The sequence below is a fragment of the Podarcis vaucheri genome (assembly GCF_965113315.1).
Source record: "Podarcis vaucheri genome assembly, chromosome: 10".
Classification (NCBI taxonomy): Eukaryota; Metazoa; Chordata; class Lepidosauria; order Squamata; family Lacertidae; genus Podarcis; species Podarcis vaucheri.
Genome location: NC_138748.1, coordinates 33,357,567 through 33,376,756, shown reverse-complemented (window position 1 = coordinate 33,376,756; position 19,190 = coordinate 33,357,567). Strand labels below are relative to the sequence as shown.

Genomic DNA, 19,190 nt, shown 5'->3' with positions numbered 1-19,190 from the left:
AATTACAAAAAGAAAATGGAGCGGATAGTGAAAACAAATGACAATTAACTGCTTAAAGTAATGAAGATGAACTGAATGCATGATAAGAAGAAGCTGTATCAAAAGAAATAAATGGCACAGCCACCCACACTAATTTCTAACAAGAGAGGTCCTGGGATTCAGGCTTGTTCAAACATCATACCTATAAGATTGTAGACTTTGGCTGTGTCTTTCCTTCAGACAACCTAAGGCTGAATCCCAGAATTGAAAAGAAATTCTGGGGCTCAGGCTTGTATCAGATTAAATCTAGTTCTTGATGCAGTATAATTATTTTCATTTATCTGTTTCTTGATGAATCCATCCTATCATCTGATGACAGAGAAGACTTTTATGGAACACAAGTTATCTATCCATCTTCCATTTTCCTATCTTTGGGGAATTCAAGACGGCTGTTTCAGTAATACTACACAAGAAATGGGTGGGGATAAATTGGGGTAGATGCAGATTGTGGCTCTCAGGTGTGCCGACATATTTTTCACAGATGTTTTTCACAATCGGGAAGAGCCCATATGACAAGGAAGGCTTACCATATTATTATTTTTTGCTTAAACCTAATATTTCCCAGCTTCTGTGGAAAACACCATTCCTAATAAACGCCACCAAATATGCCAGTCTCATTGTATCCTGAAAACAACAGCAGTGGCAGAGGTGGGTTTCATGAATGCCTGTGAGGATTGAAGTTAGTCACAGGGAGTTGTATTCAACTAAGTCCTACTCAAAGGAGACACATTAATCCTAAATTAGTCATGTACTTATGCTAGCCTGGATAGCTCAGTTTATGAGAGTGTGGTGCTGATAACGCCAAGGTCGCAGGTTCAATCCCCGTAAGGGACAACTGCATATTCCTGCATTGCAGGTGGTTCGACTAGGTTCCCTTCCAACTCTACAATTCTATGATTCTATGTCCATTAACTTTGATGGTTCTACTCTGAGTAGGACTAGCACTTAAATCATCTCAGTGGAAATTGAAGCTTACCTGTGAATAAATCCTATCAAATTCAATAAAGTCCTATTAAACAGGTGGGGCTCTGTTGCTCTCCCAGCTTCCCACTACTGCAGGTCACTGCCACATACCAAAAGAAGGACAGCCAAGGCAAGGGGAGTTTGGGGTGAGCTCCTTGAGCCTGAACCCTCCCTCCCCCCTCTTGGTAAGTTGCTTCCAAGGAGACATACATAGGATTGTTCTGCTAAGTGTGACTACCTTGCTCTGGATTCAACCAAAAATGTTTTAAAATATACACTAATTATACCGAATTGATTTTCTCATCATGGAGGATTGCCTTTCAGTTCTTTTATCAGCCTCATAGATATTCTTTGAATTCTTTCTTTCCACTTATTTGTCCACATGCTTCTTGAACTGTGATAACCAGAGGTGAACACAGTTGCCCACAGTATGCTTTCACATACAACTTTTGTGATAAGTAAGTTGCTGCATCATGCAGACAGAAGATGCGTTGACATAATTGGGAAAATATGTACAGAACTAGACTGTAAAGTTACTCCAATCATGCTGATTTAATAGTAAGTCCTGCCAAGATCAATGAATTTAATTCTCCATAAGCATGTGGGTGTTATATGCATTTGAAATCTTTTCCCTGGTGTTGAGAAATGCATGCATAATTCCATAAGAATGTCTGATACAAAGAAGAGAAATTGGAAGTTGCTTGGTAAGAGATTAATGCTATGAAACTTATGACAGCATATCTTTCTTAGGCAGAAAGCTGTCTGACATAAAAATGTACCAATCGTGTGGGCTTAGCCAGCTGCAATTGCTACTGCCTACATGATTTGTTCCACATTACACAGCAATATCAGCTCTGAATTAATCTAAGCTCCAAACGCCAGCAGATGAACTAACTTCAGCTCAAATGCACAGCAGCCCAGAATACATTAAAGGACTACAAACCGTACCTGCTGACCTCATTATTAAAAGCCAAAAGCCATGTTTGCCCAAATTGGATTCCAGTAATCATATTTGACTAGCCAAATTGTTGAAAAGCTACACTGATTTTTGTCATACCTTTTCTTTCCTGAGAGAGGAACTGTTGGTGTTGCATCAAATCACTTAGGAGCCAGATGTGTGCCAATTCATCTCTACGTGTACCACTAGCAAAGCATTGTGGCACAAATGGTTTGTTTCCAGTGCTTGGAATGAACTAGTTCAGTTGAACTAGTAAAAAGAAAATATCTGAACTACACCTGAAAGTGGGTCCCAAAATTGTTGGGTGAATTAAGCTCACTTTGAGGTAGAACTCTGAATGACTGTAGTTCATCTTCATCATGCACGCACACTCCATAGGAAACCTGGAGTCTTATTAAGCCAACTTCTATAAAGAAGGCGAGAAAGTAAAGGAGATAATGTTCTTTGGCTTATTAGGCAGATATGGAGGTGCTGGTGTCACGAAGGATGATTAGTCACTTAATCACACAATCAGAAAGAAGGAATGTGAGAAATTTCCTGTATCTTCCCTGCTAAAAACATTCGGTATCTTCCAAAAGGAGCAGTTTGCACTGAGAAATACAGGCACAGGAATGAAGTGAGTGGCACATTGTGCCTTGAACAGCTGTGTGGTTGGCACAAATGAAACAAAGAAAACATTTTCTATTATGGAAATACAAAGATGGTGAAAGCTTCATCTGCTTTCATTCTGTCTGTCTGTGGCCCATGATGTACTTTTGGATCATATACTTCAGCACAGCAGCTTGTACTGTGTGGATTGCTGTTTTTTATTTACCAAGGATGAACTTTTAATGAACTTTTAATGAACTGTTAAACATGAACTGGATGAACTTGAATGGAACTAGGTAGTTTTCTAAAGGGACAAACTGGAACTGGAACTAGTTCTTTTTTGGATGCTCTTGAACTAGAAGCAGTTCCTTTTTAAAATGAAATTTCCAAGAACTGCTGGTTTAAGATTATTATCACATGTGACCCCACCCCAAATGTTTAAATGACTACTCCCAATGGCTTCATATAGACACCTTAACCTCTTCTAGGAAACAGTATGAAAAGAGGATTGGGATTGCACTTTGAGAATCAGAATTTGATGGAATAGTGGGATGCAAATATAACAAATAAATAATACAAAGTTGCAATCACAACAAGTAATTTGATGCATATTATTTGTAAGAACAACAACAAAAGCGATATCCAGTATGGTTTCACTCATCCTGCAATCCAGATCACTATGAAGAATGAAGGTCACCAGGTTGACAAAGCAGAAGAATGACAAAAGACTTTGATGCCTGGTGTTGAACAATGCAACTTCCTAAATTGCCTTGCTATTGTTGAGTGCTTTTGTAAGCTTTACAGCAAAGAATGAGTTATAAGTGAGGTTTTGATTTGAGTATGTCTATGGATCGAAAATGGAAGCTATGAAATACTTACGCAACTGAGACAAGGGGAAAATTCTATTAGATGAGTCCTGGTCTGCACAAAACCTAGACGTCTGATGTAAGAAATGTGTTCTATTATTCTTTGGGGAAATAAATTATATCTCTATAACTATCTAATCTATCTGTCCATCTATCCCTGTCCGATACACACAATAAAGCACCTAAGTGTGAATGTCTCCCTTGCCTGGTGTTTTCAGCTATTTCATGCTGCAAAGATTTCTTAGGCTGCAACCATGATACCAGGGGTGCTCTGCACACAAAGAAACCCATTTCCAGGGTGCATTTGAAGTTAATGGCCAAGTTGCTTTCCTTTCCTTTCTAGACTGCCATTTAACAGCATTATGATGATGATGATGATGATAATGATTGATTGCTCGCTTCAGCTTTTCTGCACAAAAAGCATGATTTCTGATTGGCTTGGTAGTAGCACAGTAATGGTCATTAACTTCCTTGCAGGACCACTGCCAAGGTGATAAATAGATTTCGTTTGCATTAGCTTCTCGAGACCAAAAGCATCATTTGATCTCATTAATAGAATCTAATCAAATCCAAAGTTGCATCACCCTTAGAGCACAACAACCAATTTTCATAGACTAACAACTGCTCGCTGCTTTTTTCTTTTATTTAGTTTTTAGAAAAATGCAAATTACATAAGGATAGCAGAAAAGTAATAAATATCAATGAGATAGGATGTGAAGCTGTTCCCTCTTTCTTCCTGCATTTCTTTGGTGTTACGTAAAATTGATTTTATTTGTAGAAAGGGAATTGAGTGCTTAATTTCACAAATAATCCATTAAATTCTGCTTGTCTTACCACAAGAAAAGAGAACACCAACATAATCTGATGGAAGGAAAACTCTGAACCTAAACCTCCCCTGCCTTGCAGATCACCTTCAGGAGAAGAAAAGGCTAAGGAGTAAACCCTACACTAATTTGGAGTGGAGTCCCTAACGTGGTCAGATGACTTCTTGTATGGCTCCTTCCAGCAATTACTGCAGCACAGCTGGTGCCAAATGCATTGCTTTCTTTTTCTTTGGATCACATTAGTAAGCCAGAGAGCAGAGTTGTGTCGTCTGGGCACCCCAGAACGTCCACAAACATTGCTCTGGCTTGTGCCCAGCAGACATCACTTCAGTGCTGTTAACACAGCAAAAACAATGCAGAAGACAGCAGTTATGAGTTATAAGCTCAACGTGATAGGCATAAGATATGAGCACTAAGTGTTGTCTTTGGAAGAGATCATAATGTCTCACTGGTCAGCTACCACCCACCTTAAGCTGGGCAGTGTCCAGTCAATCAAGTGTTGACCCACCACTGTCCATCCGCTGCAATGGGTGCTTGGAGCTCAGAGTATCACTTGGCAAGTGGACCGAACAACAAAAGGAGAAACAAACCCTAGAAGGCTGGAACATCAGGACCATGTATCCTGGCTTGTCCACTGTGGCAGGTCAATGACTCATGGATGATAGTCATCATAGACCATGAGCTGAAAATGGTCAACATTTTCATTGCTGCTTTACAGGAGACTAGACTCATTCTGAATGGCAGCCTCCAAGAGAAGAACTACACATTTTTCTAGCAAGGAGGGCATCCAGAAGAACCACATATTCATAGTGTAGGCTTAACAGTGAGGAACTCTCTTCTGTCTGCAAAAGAACCATCAACCGAAGGCTCAGATCACTTGCTTTCCCTCCACCTTTCATCTGGTGAACAAATTGAGTGCCTACACTCCCAATATGTGCTCTGACATACAGACCAAGGACCAGTTCTATGCACAACTAGACCAGGATTTCAGGGTGGTCCCAGCCTGCGAACACCTATTTTTGCTGGGAGATTTCATTGACAGAGTTGGAGTGATCATCACGCATGTGGCAACAGCATAGGTCACTTTTGTATTGGCAGCAGATAAAGGCTGCTTGATTTGTGCTCACATCACAGCCTCTGCATCACAAACACATTCTTCTCTATCAAGACAAAACAGCAAGTGCCTTGGGGACATCCAAGGTTAGGCAACTGGCACCAGCTGGACCTGATTGTCACCAGACAACTGGCACTGAACTGTGATCATGACTGCTGAACCTGATCATGACTGCTTAAAAAATGCACTTTTGTATTCCCATTCTATATTTCTATATTTCAAAGCAGAAAGTGGTACCTGTTTCTATTATTATTGCACATCTATGATTTTTGCTACCCCTGGTACATCCAAAAGATATTTGCTTGTCTTTCTTGAAATTATTTGAAATATAATCATATCACTTTGTCGAGAGGCGTTCAGAAGTGGTTGAAACTGGAGATAAATCTTCTCTCTCTCTCTCTCGGGTAATGTAAGGTTAGTGGTTAATCTGCATTACAACTGGTCACAGATCTGGACAGGTTATCTGTGCATTTGTGATGAAGCCTGATAAATACCCTCCATCAGGCCTTGAGAAATGTGCATATATCACCTGAACCTTGTACATTCTCCAACCAATGAGCATGATCTCAAATGGCTCAGTAGCTGAAATAAAATTAATTTATAAAAATCCACTCTCTTACCAACATATAGAAACAAACTGCAAACAATGGGTCAAACCGAGTCAGTGGAAATGACAGTCTTTCAACTCTGCAATGCTAATTACACCTCTGACTACAGTGGTACCTTGGGTTACATATGCTTCAGGTTACATATGCTTCAGGTTACAGACTCTGCTAACCCAGAAATAGTACTTCGGGTTAAGAACTTTGCTTCAGGATGAGAACAGAAATTGTGCTCCGGCGGCGTAGCAGCAGCAGGAGGCCCCATTAGCTAAAGTGGTGCTTCAGGTTAAGAACAGTTTCAGGTTAAGAACGGACCTTCAGAACAAATTAAGTACTTAACCCAAGAAACCACTGTGCTTTGAAAGATGGCTAAGAATTTATGAATTATCTGGGGCACTACACACTGATGCCAATGTAAAAAAATTAGATTTATCTAACATGAACATGGTTTTTTTAGTTACAGATAGGTAGCCGTGTTGGTCTGCCATAGTCAAAATAAAAAAATTCCTTCCAATAGCACCTTAAAGACCAACTAAGTTAGTTCTTGGTATGAGTTTTTGTGTGCATGCACACTTCTTCAGATACTTCTTCAGATACCTGGAAGGATTTTTTTTATTTTGACTATGGTTTTTTTAATTAATTACTGTAAGGGTAGATACAATATCAGTATTTATTGCTTTTCTGCAGTATGACTTAGCATGACTACAATCCTAATCATATTATATTCTCTTAGCTAATGAGACATTTGGAACTTCAGCTGAATGTTGGAAGGTGGGATACAAGAATATCAATAATGCTTATTCATGGATGAAATACTGTCATGGAAACGTAAAGTTTTGAGAATTACCTTGTACTTTGTTTTGATTTATGATGCATGCAACTGTAGATATATTTACTAATCTTACTAATGGCAGGAAGAGAGACAGAGAAAGGAGGAGAGAGAGTGTTCCAGAAACTTATTGACTTTTTGAAGGGATTCAAAAATAAAACTAAAAACCCCCAGTTCTGCCTAAACAGCCCATCAAAGATATATAGGGTCACTTGACAGTCAGTGCTAAAGCACAATTTGTGTTAAATAGCTCTTAGAGAACATATCATTTAACTTTTCACCAACACAAGTAGACACTATTTCCTACTTCCGTATTTCAGCAAGTGAGTACCGATGGATTCAAGGGATAATTTCAGCATCACCAGTAGCTGAATCTGTCAGATTTTGTTCATAAGAGGAAATAGTTTCTTGTCCAGACTCATTTAGTATTGAAGGATAGGAACATAATGTTTGCTTCTGCACTCTGGGACAGTCTATCACAGCAACAAAATCTGACAAGGTCCATTTCCAGTGCTTTCCTTCAGCACCATCTGTTTCGTATTGGTGATCTCTATGGATTAGCTGTGAAGGCCATATAACTGCATTCAGGGGAATACTTTTGCCCCAAACTACATTGAAATAGCACATTCTAATGAAGAGGTAGCCAAATGTTTGTAGCAAACTACAAAAAACAAAAAACAACCCAGCACCTCCCTTTGTTCACATTTGAATGTAATTGCTTGCTTCTTTGTGGACAGTGTTGCTGTATTTTACTGATTTTTATTATATTTATATGCTAACTTAAACCTTGAAAAGGTGTAATAAAAATAATTAGCATTTTATACCCCCCAAATCCACAAGGTTTAACAAGTATGTGACAAGATGAGGTACTGGCAACTGCTTAATATCTATTGAAAACAACAAGAACAATACAAATTTTCAGGGGAGAGAGAACACTAGACACCATCTATCTCTTGAGTCCTGTCAGATTATCATATTGCTATTTCTGCAAAGACCTTATTTTTCCCACAGCATTACAAAGCAACCCTGGATCTTGCTTTGAGCAAAAAACATCAGACAGCAGTCAATGTACTTTTTTAAAAAAGTGTGAAGAATTAATATTGGTTTGCAAGCCTTCTTCCTTTTCCAGTGATCTCCCAAAAGATTCATAGTTGAATTTCACTAGTTTGTTAAATCTGTGCTAGTTATTGGTTAAATTAAAAAGATAGATAAAACAGTTGAGTACGTAAAGCCTGATCTTTAATAATCCCAGTATGGATTAATTTTACATTGTATACAGATCACTTATGAAGTGATAAACTGGGGAAAAACATTTTAAACATATAAAATGCCTCTTCTATCTGCCATAGTTGACTTTTATAGTGTTCGTCAATGTACTGAGAAATCAATTTCTTTTCACAGGAATCCTGTAAAGCAGGCATGGCTAATAGAGAAATTTGTCCAATTAGATCCTTGGGTCAACTTCATAGCTGAGCAGGGACATGAACCAATACTAACCAATTCACAAACAACCAGATCCAGAGCTCTTTCTCCACACTGAGCTGCATACACATGCATGAATTTTCTGATTCATTTTTAAAAAATAAATAAATGCAGTCATTTAGCAGAGATCTATATAAGGTACTTTGGGAATCTTTGGGTGGAAAAGAGACCTATACGTTCCAAGGTAGAAATAAAGACATATATGTGAACAGCACCACACGAGGCCTTTTGAAGTGATCAAAGGCATATATTAAATGTTCTTTTAAAAGAGATAGGGTGTGTGTGTGGGGGGAACCATAATAAAATTACTAGACTTTTAGTATTGATGCCAAAGTCTCAGTTGCAAATCTCCAGTCAAATACCTTGTGCTTGTGCAATTTTATTTTGTATCAAATATGTAAAATTTATACCTTATATTGCATTTGTATTTTGTAATACATTCAGTATTTTAAATTGTTGTCTATTGTATTTTTGTTTTGTAAGCGGCTCTGAATATTATTATTTTTTAGAAAAGTGGGGTATAAATATTAAATCTAATATGGAAGTTCATTGGGAGGTTAAATGAGAGAGAAACTGTGTGAAGTAATCTGGGTAATTAAAAGTTCTACAGATATGGCAATATTCATGTGCTTTACTGTAACAGGATTGAATTAATTAAAATTACTTGTGATCAAGATCAAGCAAAACTGTATTGTTTGTATATGACACAAAAGACATTTGATTAAGGATGGTTTTGGAGCTGAACATTTGACATCATTTTTAAAAAAGAAAAACTTCAATTAACTTTTCAAACTACTCACAAATTAAAACTATCCAGGGAGCCTCAAAATTTCTCCAGCAGGTCCTCGCTGCCTTAAAATGTTTTCAATCACAAATTAAGAGGTATGGGACCACCATACATGTCATATAGTTATTAAGCTATTTACTGCTTTACCATGCCTCCGGTGTCACTACTGAAAGCTTTTTTTAAAAAAAGTACTGTGAAGTACATTTCCCATCATAATGAAGAAACAGAAAATAGCATCAGCATTAAGGACATAATGGTGACATCACAGATGAACATGCTAGCATAGTGTGCATGTGTTAATGGTTTGGCTCATGTCTTCTGTTCATGGACAAATCTCAGCACAATGAAGATCCTGGAAAGACAAATTATTTATGACTACACTGAATACCTTTTTCTAAAAAATAAATAAGTAACACATGATCATGTGAAAATGTCACTGGTGAAAAACAAAAACATCACTATTTTGTACTGATGCCACACCAGTACTTTAATAGATCCCCTTCTGGATGTCAATAGATATGTGCAAAGTTTGGATCTTGTTATTGTTTCATAACACAGTTGCCTTTAGTTTAAAGTAGGAGGCAAATGGCTCTGAATAATAAGTATCCTTCTTAAATAAATTAGCACTTATCTACGTTTCTGGAAGGACATTTATTTTCCAAGACAGTTTCTGCTAGCTTCAGATTTTATTGATTGCTATTTTCCCCTTCTGTTCACTTTCTCTTGAAAGTTATGTTCGTCTCGTTTTTATTTCTTCATGCTTCATAAACTCCATTTTTCTACTGCTCAGTCTATTTCTCCTGTGGTCAACATTCTGGGTTCTGAAGTGATTCAGAATTAATTGCTCATTACTGTTGATGCTACAGGTTTCAAAGAATTGTTGATTATCTCTAACAAAGTTTCTATTAGTGCATAAGAAACTGTGCAGCTGCTGCTTTAGTTAATGTCAGTGTGTTTGCCAGATAAACTAATGTCCTGGGTTTTTTTGTTCCAAGAGTAATTATGCTTATGCCTACTAGTCTTATCAGCTATTTAATTCTTTTAAAATTTAATTTAATTTAAATTTAACATCTATTGATCACACAGGATTAGCAAATTTACTTTCATTTCTGCTGCTGGATTCAAAAATACTCATAAGAGAAGTCACTACTTAAGTCTTCAACACCTGCTTTCAAAATGAGCTGCTAGGCAAGGCTCATTGTATAGACCCTAGAGAAATGGGAGGAATACTATCAGAGTGTTCCTTCATGTGTTTAGGACTGTAGAACTGGACTGTGAACCCTGGGGCCAAGAATCAGATTCTTTTCTCACCTTCTTTTGTGGTCTTAGAGTGAATTTGCCTGGTGGGTGGAGAAAAGAAAGGAAGTTTTACACAGATGGATTCTGACAAAGCTGCAAACTCTTCAAATGGGGTTAATGAAATTCAAGGAGGACTAATGTAGTGAAGTTTACTCAGTAAAAACAAAAACAAATGCTCCAGGAGAAGATGGATAAAAACTAGCTGAGCAATAGCTCTTCTGGGAAAAGATTAAGATGTTATACTAGATAAGAAACCTGAGTCAATAATGTGATATGGCTTTAAAAGCTAATGCTATTTTAGGTTTTGTGTTAACAAGAGCATCATGGTGAACTCTGCAAACTGAAAGCACTGCTCAGCTCATCAAAAACCATCTGGATGAGTTGGAAATATTCATGTTAATTGACAATATTTGACAATAATCATGACAATATTTTCTCCCCAAAGTCTGCATCAAGGCTTTGTCCCTCTCATCCATTCCCAGCCACCTGATATTTGCCAGCGAAGTTCAATATAATACTTTTAGTTCAGTGTAATTCAAGGATTGCTGAAGGCTGCACCCCAGGACCTGCTTCTCCTGGGCCTTATTAGATACTCATGCACAGAAATGTATTTTTTTAAAAATCTGGGTAATGTTGGAAGGCATTCCTAAACCAGAAGAACCTTAGGCATAAAAGAACCCCAAAACAACCCGAGCAATGAATCGAAAGAGTGCCTGCACAGCGTGGGAGAAACAGTTGTTCCATTACACTAACAAACTGCTCATTTAACAGAGCTGTGATGGGTTGGAAGGTGGGGGGTTCACAAATGTAGCAATGGCCATCAGGGAATATTGCCCTCTGCGTGAGACATAAAACCAATGTCCTGAAGAGCATGCGGTCATTAAAGAAGCCACAGAACCTTTTCGCCAGCAATGCCCAAGTGCCATTAAAGTAAATGGAAAGACAGTGAATTGCTTTAGGGGGAGCTTGATTGGTCTTGGTTAGGGATCTGGCCAAGTTCCAGACAAAGCAATTGCATCGTTCCTACCTAAATTCTTCCTGCTGTTTCAAATGGAAACAATTAAGTCATAGGGGGAAAATATTGAATGTAACAACTTTCTGTCTTTTTGATACCAAAATGCGATGGGAAAGATGTTGTCATTAATGAGGCATGGGGCCTGTTAGGATGAGATTTGGTTGTACCACTACAAAAATGGAAAGGAGGAAGTATGCACTCATATATTATATAGACAGATATGCACAATGCTATTTTTCTGGAAGAAGAGGTGCCAGAACTCACTATGAAAACCTCCCTGGTTCTATTAGAATGGCAATGGCATCTACCTGAGAGGTGCCAAAACTGAGTTCTGGCTGAAAAAAGCCCTGGATATGCACCTAACCTATTTTACTGTCCCCGTAGGATGGCTGGCTATCAGGGAGAATGCTATGCACTCATGTTCTGATTGTGGGCTTCCCATAGTCATGTGGTTGGTCATTGTGCGAAGAGGATGTTGGAATAGATAATTCTTTAGTCTGATATAGCAGGGTTCTTCTACTGTTCTCATCTGTTATTTTTTCTTACTTTAAATAGATGGCAGCTCTATTAATTGCAAGATAGCTATATGTTACCTCCAGGTATCAGAGGCAATATGAATACTAGTTGTTGGGAACATGAGTGGAAGAGTGTTTTTTCTCTTACTTCCTGACTGGGCTTCCCACAGGCATCTTGCTGGTCACTGTGGAAACAGAATATTGGACCAGACAGGCCTTTGGTCTGATCCAGCTTGACTCTTCATATGTGCTAACATGGTAGTTTGCACTGTGGAGTAAAGAGGCCGCAGATTATAGGCAGGATTGGAACTGCTTTCATACCATCACCTTCCGGAGGCAAATTCCTCAGTCTGCCGTGAAACAAAGGGGAAAAGAACTGGAGTACACTGACTAGAGTTGTTCCAAATTTGGTTGTAGGTGTGAGCTGTTATTAGTTATATACTGTAGGAGAAATGGGGGTTCCCACTTGTTACAAAAGTGAAAATGGATCACTGATTTGATGCCTACAGGCCTACATATAGCCCAGCTTTAAAATTAAATTAAAAGGCATATGCTTGACAGGCAAAAGAAAATTCCTTTCAGGTAAACAGGAGGTGAGGTGGTGAGAGCTGTTTTATTTAGGCTCCAATCCTATGCACACGTTCATGGGAGTAAATCCCTCAGAACTCAGTGGGGCTTACTTTCTGAGTAGTTGGGTCACCGTGGGAACAAATATAGAAAGGAACAATTCACTACTGTAGCTCTGCCAGCTCCGGCTGCACTAGATCCATAAGGTGGCAAAATGTTTTCTCCAAACCTCTAATGACTAGTTATTCCTCTTTGTGATATGGACACTGAGGAATCTGTACATTTTATGACAATACTGCATTTATAAACATTCAAGTTCATGAAGATGGTGTATATCCCTTCTGGATTGCAGTCTTTATCTTAATAATATTTCAATCATTCCTTCCTATGGGGAGTTGCTTTTTCAAATGATCTATAGGAAGATATGTGGTGTAATACTGTATACATTTCCATGCCCTGCAAATCTTATAATGTGGGGGACAATCTTAAAGAAGGAATACAGACAAGTCATGTGAGGAAAAGAAGCTCAGTTGTAATTATTAGGACAGCATAATATAAGCTTCAGCAGTTTCAAATTCACACATTAATATAGTAATAAAAAAAGACTTTCCATTTTTCCTAGTTCGTCTGTTTCTTCCTCCTTGGGGTGCATTTTATATGCTGGAAGGTGATGCTGCTAAATAGTTTCATACACAGAATCACTGAGGAATTATTTGCATGGCTGGCTCACAATTGCTATCAGTCAAGTCACTTTTGACTTCTTTCTCTGGTGAGCTTTCGTCTTCTTTATAATTCCAAATGCTATGCTTGAATTAAAAGTACTTCAGACATTTTCCTTTCATCTGTTAATCTTTCTTCTAAACCCAATTTTCTGTGAACTAGGAAACCCAACCCAATCTTGGGGACTTAAAGCCCTATCTATCAACAAATGTTTCACAAGACAAGACAGTTTAGAAATTGGCATTCTGGAATAAATGGTTCCATGCCAACTGATTACCATCGCAGACATGTAATCTGAAAAGGATATGCCAGACTGGAAGTTATGAATAGTAAACCTCATGCTGTTTTATGTTTTCCTGACCTCTTTTTCCTTTGCACTTACTTCAAGCCAAATGGCACCCGTGTCATATTTGAAATGAAGAGCAGGTTTCTGAACTGAGATATTTTTGGGTGGGGTGGGATTAAATTGACAAATGGATTTTTGAAAGCTTGATCAGAGTAAGGTAAACAGAAACACAAAAAAGAAAAAAAGAAGGAAGGGTAATTCTAAGCAGTAAACGATGTCACAACTTTACGTTATGTTAGGGCTTAACCCCCCTAGCCAGAACTCACTCAATTCCAGCATCTCTCACTGCCATTATAAGAGAACAAGGGAGGCATTCACGGTGAGTTCCGGCACCTCTTTTTATAGAAAACTTCGGGTAGCAAACATCCAGGTGTAGTTGAACTCTAGTTACCATCAGCCCCAGCCAGCAAAGTCAATTGTCAAGGATGTTATGTCAAACCAGTTGGCTTACTATTAACTTCTGGACTCAGTTGATGATTCCAGTCTTTGAATTCCCCATGCACATTAGACCTACGTGGGAATTAAGTTCAATTTCAGAGGCCATGCTCTTGATGCCTTCTCAGGAGATTTGACCAATGAGCACAAAAGGCAGGTCCTTTTCTGTGGTAATGATTCCAGAGCTTTCTCCCAGTTTAAATTAGTCAGCTTTGTGTCTCCTTAACAATAAATTGAACATACCTTTATTTAAATGGGCTTGTTGCCAGCCTTAATGTGTGACATATTTTACCCTTGCTGCAGTAAGGTTTCTATTTTAATGTAAGCATTACAGTGCAACCCCATAGGCACTGGGTTGGCCACTGTGAGAATAAGATGCCATGGGCCTTTTGCCTGATCCAGTAGACTGTTATTATATTCTATACATGGTTACCATAAGTAAGTTCTCTTGAGTTCAGTGGGGTTTACTATAGGTGCATTATGTAGTATGTTAATTGCTATTAGAAATGTGTTTTATTTGCAATTTGATTAGTTATGTGGGTCCCACACTCTTGTGGGTCCTCTCAGCAGAAGAATTGTATGTATGTATGTATGTATGTATGTATGTATTAATTATTATTATTATTATTATTATTATTATTAATTAATTAATTAAATATCTCTGTAGTACACTTTAGAAGACACTGAGACCAATTAAGTTTTGATAAAGTTTTGCTAGGCTGCTGCCCCTGCCTAAGATAACACTACTAGTATTTAACATTAATTTAGTATGCTAGGCATTGTACTTTCACAGGAGAGAATACAGAACACAGAATACCCTTACAAATAACTTTTTTGTTAAAAGGTAGGGTACTTCTGCCACGCTTTCAAACTGAATGTATTAGGCCAATTACTGGATATCACTGCATATGAATAGCCCATAAATAACTCCTGTTCAATTTATTGCACACTGTAATTATAGAACAAGCACATTTTTTCTTTCAAAATACTTAAAAAGAAATGTTCCATAATGCATTATGTACATGAATTTTTCTAAAAGCTCTTAACTGAATGCGATTCACAGAAGGAAAGAATAAGTTCTTTTACATAAATCACATATTCAGCACCCATTGGAGCTCTGTGCCTTCAAGACATGTGTAGATAAATTGGGTCCTCCCTTAAAGAGGGCACGTATTGCAGTGGGACCTGGACAACCGACACACTGTATTGTGGGTGGGCATAATTATTAAGCCACAACACCCAATTGGTATGTCCCTCAAAGTTGGGTACAATCTGGCCAATGGGACGCAGTCCAAATGGTTGGAGAGACCTATTTATGCCCATGCACCTGACCCAGAGCTTCCTCTTTTGGCATGTGCATTTGGAACACCTACTCACCTCTCTCTACCTTTAGGGCTTGTTGCGCTTGACCTTGCTATGCCGTCGTGTGTTGTCTGTTGTTGGGACAGGGGCACGGCAGGAGTTTTCCCCACTTGGCTGATTGGCTGTTGCCATTTGGGTTTTGCCTGCTGTGTAGCAAATTGTCACAACTTGTAAGGTTGAGGATAGGCTCTGGTTTAGGTGATAGGGATGAGAGAACACTCTCGCTATCCCTATGTGAAGGGTATTCCATTAAAGGAATCCAGGGACTCGATGGTTTGGTCAACCCCTGAGAGGCAGTTGTGCCCGTTCCTAAGTCCAGGGGGACATTTGGATGGTGGAGTTAGCCCGTTCCCGGCTTTCCACTTATCCAGGTGTTCACTTTTGGCTGACCTATGCTGGTGCCCTGGGTCAGCGCTACCTGCATGGCAGGGAGCTAGTTGAACCAGAGCCTATGCAACCAGTCACTTTCTGTAATCAATAAAGTTGTGGCCTAAATTCTGCCAAAAACCAAACCAACAATTTGAGTCAAGTGTGAATTTATTTAGGGAGAAGGTTTCTGGGTCTGAACATGCAACAATGTGAATTACACAAACCCAGCAATTGCAGGATCAGAGCTTTACTGCCTAGTTCTAATATAAAATACCAATATTTTAAAGTTCAAAATCCCAACTTCAGCCTCAAAAATAAACCAATGAAGTACATTGTCACAGTTTTCCAGCTGCAAATTTAATTCTCTGCACAATTTAATAGGAACTGGCATAACTTGACATGTTCACAATGCAGCAAAACATTGGCACAGTCACTTTAATAGTTTTCCAGCAATAATCACAGTGAGGTGCTAGAGGAGGTCTTGAGGGTCTCAGGAGACCCTTATTAAAATCCTGTCACAAAAGTAGGCATTCACCACCTATTTGCCAGGATAGGCATTCAATTTTAATAAGCATATTACTACCTCAGAAATGCTTCAAAACAGGTAGATAATAATTAGTGAGATAAAGTACGTACAGTGTTGCCAATTGCAATGTGATATAGAAATGATTTCATTTTCCTATTCATCATCTTATTCTTCTAGTTTCAGGTGCCATCTATTGCAGTGCTTAGATCTCTGGCTGCCCAAGGTAGGGCCTCGTAGATGATAGCAGTAGAATTAGGTGTCATTCTTGTCTAGTTTTTAGTGTCAGCTAGAATGTTCCCAAGACTTTTCAAAAGTGAGCAGTTTGGCTAATGGTTAAGGATTCTCCATTACCTCCCTCCTTTTTAGAAACAATCTTTCTCAGGGCTGTTTTAATGTTGTAACCTGCCCTGAGTGAAGGGCAGATAAATTAGTAAATAATAATAATAATAATAATAATAATAATAATAATAATAATAATAATTTATTTATACCCCACCCATCTGACTGAGTCTCCTCAGCCACTCTGGGCAACTCCCAATCAAATGTTAAAAACAGTATAGCATTAAATATTAAAAACTTCCCTAAACAGGGCTGCCTTCAGATGTCTTTAAAAGATAGGATAGCTGCTTATTTCCTTCTCATCTGATAATAATAATTGCCTGCTGCAAAGACACAATGACACTCTTTTCTATTCTATATACAAAAGCAGCTAAGACTGGCAATTTTATCTTTTGTAAATATTGGTAGTGGGATAGTGTTTTGGGCAAAAAATGTGTCTGCTGCAACAAAAGCTGTTCCATGAGTGCAAAGGCACCAATTGGATATCACCACTGTTTAAAAGAAAAACCAAAGACCTTTTTGGACCTTTAACTTTTATATCTCCTTATCCCCTGCTCACTTCTCCATCCTATTCCTCATTGGTAACTCTATGTTCCAGACTTAAGGATGTTGTCCTCCCAATATGGTATAGTTATATTTTATGTACTATTGGAGCTCTGGTTTCCATCACAGTGTTCTGGCCACATGATCCGGAAAGCTGCCTGTGGACAAACGCTGGCTCCCTCAGCCAGTAAAGCGAGATGAGCGCTGCAACCCTATAGTCACCTTTGACTGGACTTAACCGTCCGGGGTCCTTTACCTTTACCTTATTTTTACCTATCCCCTGCTCTCTTCTCCACACTATTCCTCGTTAGTAACTCTTTATACATTCCAGACTTAAGGATTTGTCCATCCCAACTATAATATAGTTATATTTTATGTGCTATTGGAGCATCTTCCTTTTTGATTTAGATAGAAAACATTAATTAGAGGGCCTTCCTATTTAAGAACAGCCAAGTAATGGCACTTGTTGCTGCAAAACTGCTTGAAAATGTCCTGTGTGGCAGGGGGAAAAAGTATTGGAGTACAACTATTTTTTTGTGGCCAATCAAAGTTGAGGAAACTTGCATGGTCACAGTTAGACACTAATCAGAAACTCACAACCAGAGTGCATGTATTTGCATAACTAAAAATAACAACTCTGCACCATTCTTCTTCAGTAGCTTTATAGCAGACTTCCTCAAACTCAGCCCTCCAGATGTTTTTTGAGACTACAATTCCCATCATCCCTGACCATTGGTCCTACTAGCTAGGGATCATGGGAGTTGTAGGCCAAAAAACATCTGACGGGCCAAGGTTTAGAAAGCCTGCTTTATAGCATCCCCATGCTTTAATTTTGCAGGTTATTTTATCCACAGTATAAAGAGCAACATGACAAGCCACCCTGAACATTTAAACTGTCAGCAACAAATGCCTGAACACTCCACTTACAAAACTGGAGAGAAAAATGTAATACCATTATGGGCAAATAAGTGGCTATAGTCTGAACCTACATGGTTAAATTTTCTGTTGTGCTAATTTATTGCAATTAATGACTTCCTTTTTTGGGGGGAGGAGGGTCCAAACTATAATCCATACTATATAAATTTGCTAGCAATGAGATACAGACTGTGGCCTTTAAAATCCCTTTTTTTGCTTCAAAGGGGGTAAGGCATATTTCAGCCTATAAACATCATACCTGCTTTTTGATTTTTATTCACTGAAAAACTGTGGGCGGCCCAAAAACTGTGAAATGTGGGGGGGGGGGGCTCAATTCTTCAGCATCTAATATCAGATACAGTATTCTAACATCCTTTTGAACCTGCCAGAATTAACGACAGGTATTTGACTTGTTACTGGATTTGGTTACAGATAATACCTGAAGTGTGGTGATCCATAAGAAGCCTTCTTTCCATTTCCTTTAGAATAATAATGTGGCAGCTGAGTTATTAACACACAGGTGACTTGAAGAAAACCAATCAATCAAGGCTACTAAAGGATATTTTCCCTGAAATTTTCAGATCCCTTCAAGTTCTGAAGTCACTTCCATTTTGTCACTACTTTATGAAACCTTTACTTGGCCTCAGGTTAGAAAAAGAACCTTTTTCTAGTTTAGTTTAATATTTCTTTCCCACTTTTTTGCTTCTTCGTAAAAACAGGCAAGCTTGACTGTTGCAGGAGAGACTAAATAGTGATGGTAATAGTGTGGCTTTGAGTCACCAACACTTTTTCTATTCATTCATTATTAGCCTGCTGCATCCCTAACCCTGAAGGTGAGAAAGAACATATTACAAACACCAATCCCTTGCAAATAGAAACACTAAATTGTGGACTGTAGTCCCTACAGTCAGGCATAGCCAGCCTTTATAGGTTGGGGGTGGACCAGAGTGAAGCCTGCTCAACTGGCCAGAATTCAAATAGACGGATGGCAGGAAAGCCCGCCAATGCAAGCAGCCAGCCAAGGGATTCCACAACTGGTAGCTGCCTAGCCCCAGTGTTGCTGCCTATGGATAGGAGCCTGCCATGACAGGCCGGAACAGCTACCCACCCCATGACTGGCTAAGGAGCCATTCTCATACCACTCTATTGCTGGTGAGCACTAACTGGCTGTGTTGACCACATGTATC

General features: G+C 38.7%; 1 protein-coding gene across 4 annotated transcripts in view; it reads right to left on the bottom strand.

Annotated features, from left to right (window-relative positions):
* SYT1 (synaptotagmin 1) overlaps window positions 1-19,190 on the bottom strand; it is a 344,728-nt gene that overhangs the window by 109,606 nt on the left and 215,932 nt on the right. The window lies entirely within an intron of this gene.